A 4,793-nucleotide genomic window follows, 5' to 3' on the forward strand; every position below is an offset into this window, starting at 1 on the left:
CCTTTGCTTTTACACTGGGCAAAGATACTTCCCTTTTCAGAATACCACAGGAAATGACTGACCTTCTGTATTCTATAAATGGGTTTGTGTACAACTTCACCACACCAAAGTGTGAAACACATCAAAACACTGCATGCAAAGCAGACATGTCACTAGAGCAGGGCTGCACAACTCTGCTGCATGATCCCTCGGCTGCATGTACTCTCGTTTTAACTGGCTTCAGGCATTTGAGGTAAGTAGCTGCACAGGGCTTCAATTAATTATTTTGATCCTGGCTGGGAAAACATAGTATTCTATTATTGTATTTATTGTTGGAAATGTTGAAAACCTCCAGTTTAACTGTGTCTGATGGACTGTTTTTTCTCCAAAGCGGAAGAATCTACAATATATTTTTTTTTTTGAAAAAAAAAAACAAACAAAAAAAACTTGTTTTTTCCACGTTTTATCGTGTCCGTTTTATAAGCGGGATAACACACTCCAGGGCCTGTGGGTTGTGTTGCATTAACACACGGCTTTGCTTCGTGCCTCCAACCCAACCACATGTTAATGCAACACAACCCACATCCTGTCATTTGCTATCCCTTACTTAATAGGTACTCAACTGGAATGAAAACCTGGATTGGATCTCGAGGGCCGGAGTTGTGCACCCCTGCATTAGAGCCTCCTGTTGATCCAGTTAAGTAATTCAGGCTCAGCTGGAATAGACACCAGCAGACACAGGGCAACCCCAGGTCCAGGATTGAGAGCCACTGATACACAGCAGTGCTTCTCAACTCCAGCCCCTGTGTCTGCTGGTTTCTGTTCAAACTGAGCTCTCAGAAACAAAGGGTGGAAGTAAACTCTTTATTTTAAATATATTTCCCCACAATGTGACAGGTAATGGTCACTAGTGGCCAGTATTGAGTTTGATTTGTTTTATTTTCTTGTTTCCTAGTTTAAATCTTTCTAATTCTGTCGAATTTCAATATTTGTATTAGCATCTAATTTGTTGTCTCTTAATACACCACATTATTTTACATACAATTACCCATTTATACAGTTGGTTTTTACTGCAGCAATCTAGGTAAAGTACCTTGCTCAAGGGTACAGCAGCAGTGTCCTCCACCTGGGATTGAACCTACATCCCTCCAGTCAAGAGTCCGGAAACCTAACCACTACTCCACACTGCTGCCCTTAAGAGACAACACATTTTAGGTTCTGTGAAGTCAACTGAAGGATTTCTAGTAAATGGGATTGAAGGTGAAAATGTAAAGGTTGAATGCCCATATCAACCTGAATATAAAGAGAATATAAAGTACCTGTGTCATGGTTCCTGGCCATCATGCAGTGATGTAATCAAAAGTGGCGAGCCTGAGACCCTCGTTACTGAGGGGAGATTCTCTCTGTATGATAACCGGTCAGTGAGAGTCTTCACTGTGACCATAACAGAGCTGACACTAGAACATGCTGGGATATATTACTGTGGAGTTTATATAGATTGGTTTGAAGACAAATACACTGCGTGAAAGTGACTGTCAGTAAAGGTATGCAATCAAATTATTATAATAAAAATGTACCCCATATAATTTTGATTATATGGAATTATATAAAAAAAACTGAAATGTTTTATAATCTACTTTCTTAAACATTATATGTTGCTTAAATATATTTAGATATACTATAAAATGTATTTTGTATGCATTTGATTTCATATATTCAAAATATTGTTTTATTTTTAGTATATGACACTAATATATTTTTTTATTAAATGTTTTAAATATAAAGTATGAAGAATATATTATTTTTTAATGTATTAAATACATTTTATTAATTCTTATTATTTTGTGCACTGAAATGATTTATTATGGTGTTTTCTGATTTGTTTTTCATTTTGTTGCTGCACTTTGGAATCTGCATGTTTAAATCACAGTTTATTTTTGTGCGCACACTATTTTACCATCTGCATGAGCACTTTCCCTACATTAGTAGGAAGTCCCGCCCCACACCCAGTCCAGCGAATGAGAGTATCCAGGGGGATGTAAAAGAGGAAGGAGGAGCAGGAGGAGGGGAGCGGTGTAGGGAAGCAGTCTGGTAGTGTTTGCTGAAGGAAAAGTTGTTGCTGGAGTCGTTAAACGGATGGAAGGAAGAGAGAAGAGAGAAGAGAGAGTCGAGAGTCGAGAGGAGAGAGAAGAGAGAAGAGAGAAGAGAGGAGAGAGAAGAGAGGAGAGAGAAGAGAGAAGAGAGAAGAGAGAAGAGAGAAGAGAGTCTAGGCTACCCAGAAAGGAGGATTCTGGCTGTAGGGTAATTAACGGATTTGTTTTTTTTTGTTTGTTTTTGTGTTTTCTTTGGGGGGGTTGTTGTTTTCGGACTGTGCTACAATTTTTCTGTATTTTTTGGATTTTCTCTTTTTTTTGTTTATGTACCGCACCATCTTTTTGTGACTGCTTTTTTCTATCCTGTCTCATTGGGCTGTTTTTTTTTTTTTTTTTAAAAGCTACCAGACACTGCGAAACTCATTGGGATTTTAGAAAGATGTTTTTTTGTAACTGTATACATATTTTTATTTTTTGCTTTTGCATGCTTGTGTTTGGCTGGGTTACATTGCAGGGGCTGTCCAGGTTTGAGCAGACGATGCCAGGAGTCCTGTGACCGGTGAAGAGAGAGAGAAGGGAAGTAACGTTCATTATTCTTGTGTGTTTTCTTTTTTTTTTTTTTTGAGGCTTTGATATATTACAAACTGTATCTCTAACTTATATTTACACACCCTGAGTCGGCTCTCTGTTGTGTCAGGGTACGCCTGAAGCCCACCAGGTTGATACTTGCTGGTTCCACGTCGGAGATCGAGAAAAGGGGTTGTAGCATTCTGTGGCCCGTAGTCCAGACCACTCAGCGCTGTGACGTCACAGTGGTCCGGACCACTCCAGCTGTCGCTGTTATGTTATTATTTCACAGTTTCCTTTTCATTTTCTTTATTGGCAGTTGCTATTTTACGAATACGTAATTTACAGTAATGCATGCCAGTGTTAAGGTTTATAATAATCCGTACAGGGGACTGTGTTGCTTTTCATTGTGCTGAGTGGTCCGGTCCACTGCCCCTGTATTGTTTCCACGGTCAGGACCACTCCAGCTGTCGCTGTTATGTTATGATTTCAGTTTCTTTTTCATTTTCTTTATTGGCAGTTATGTTATTTTCCAAATACGTATCTTTCAGTAATTCATACCAGTGTTTAAGTTTATTATAATGTGCTTGGGACCCGGTACCATTATCATGTGTATTTAGAAAATTGACTTTACACTTCCAGAAAACTTATTTTATGTAAGGTAAGTGTTTTAAAACTTGCAGATATAATATATAGCCTAAGAGAGGAGAGAGAAAGAGGAGCAACAGAGGAGCAAGAGAGAGGAGCAACAGAGGAGCGAGAGAGGAGCAAGAGAGGAGAGAGAAAGAGGAGCAAGAGAGGAGACAGAAGGATGAAGCAGAAAAGCAAATAAATGAAAGGGTACCGTGTTTGTCAAGAGAAATAAAAACATTTCATAGGAAACGGAAAGTTGACAATGACCCCCTTCACCAAACTGAAGCAGAAGGAAAATCTCACCAAATTGACTTTGAGTTTGATCCAGAAAACAGTACAAAGGAGGACACTTACAAAGAAGAAAAAGACCTGCTGGATATTTTTTCTAGTAAATTGAATTCAGACTTGTCTAGTCTTGAACTCCAGAAACTGTCCCCTAAACAGAAAGAGGAAATTATCCAGATCTTGAGAGAACTGTTCACTGATTGGACAGAGGAAGCTCCAAGCCAACACGTCCTGGAGCAGCTGCAGGTGCTTCTTATAGAGGGGATAGTAGGATCCTGGGAGATAGATGAGGACACTGCTCTAGTGTTAGAACTGGCAGCAGAGCTGCATGATCATATCCACACCATGTCAGACTCAACACAGAGTGTAAAGGAATGCCTTTGTTTAACTCAAGCTCTGTTCCATCTATTTCAACATGAATGTGAAAACATTACAAGCTCAAGCAGCGCTCATATGAGTATGTTATGCCTTGCTAAAACATGGGCTAAAAAAGGTATTTTAAACAAAGACGCATTCTTGCTAAACTTTTTGCAAACTCTTTTAAAAGGACTTAAATGACTTTGACAGGAGTTTGTTAACGAATACTGAACGTATTTGTTCCGAATTACTGATTGAAAGAGTTATGCGTTACTGGAAGGGAGAACATGGCAGTGACATCACAGAAAAACTAATAGGACTTGTCCAAACCCAGCTCTGGTCTCTATCAAAATTAATAGAACTTTTAATGGTTTTAAGTGATAAACATCTGAATGACATTCTGCAAATCCTATATTTGAGTGAAATATATTGTGTTTCTGACACATGGAAAGACGAAGAAGGAAAATCACTAACTCAGATTGTTCAACTTGATGAGATAACTATTAAAGAGGCTTTTGAAGCGACAGAAAATAAAGAAAAAGGCCTTGATGATGTCATCAGTGAAATAATAAATGGATATCTGACTGATGAGGTCACACTTAAGAAAATGAAGAACATCATTAAAGCTGTCCACGTTAACCTTGAGAAGAATCTAGCTATGCCCCAAGGGGTTACATTGCAGAACTGTAGAAACAATTTTTTGTTAACCAATGGACACGACACCAATGAACTCAAAAAGTTATTGGAACTGCTGTGTAGATCCGTATACAAAGTTAATAAGTGGTGGCCTCGTATCACCCAGATGGTCAGCTGGTGTCTCCTCGCATTGAAAAATTCTGGTAAACTTCTTGAACTTGCCACAGGAGAGGGGAAGTCTAG

The sequence above is a fragment of the Acipenser ruthenus genome, chromosome 32, assembly GCF_902713425.1.
Source record: "Acipenser ruthenus chromosome 32, fAciRut3.2 maternal haplotype, whole genome shotgun sequence".
NCBI classification, from domain to species: domain Eukaryota; kingdom Metazoa; phylum Chordata; class Actinopteri; order Acipenseriformes; family Acipenseridae; genus Acipenser; species Acipenser ruthenus.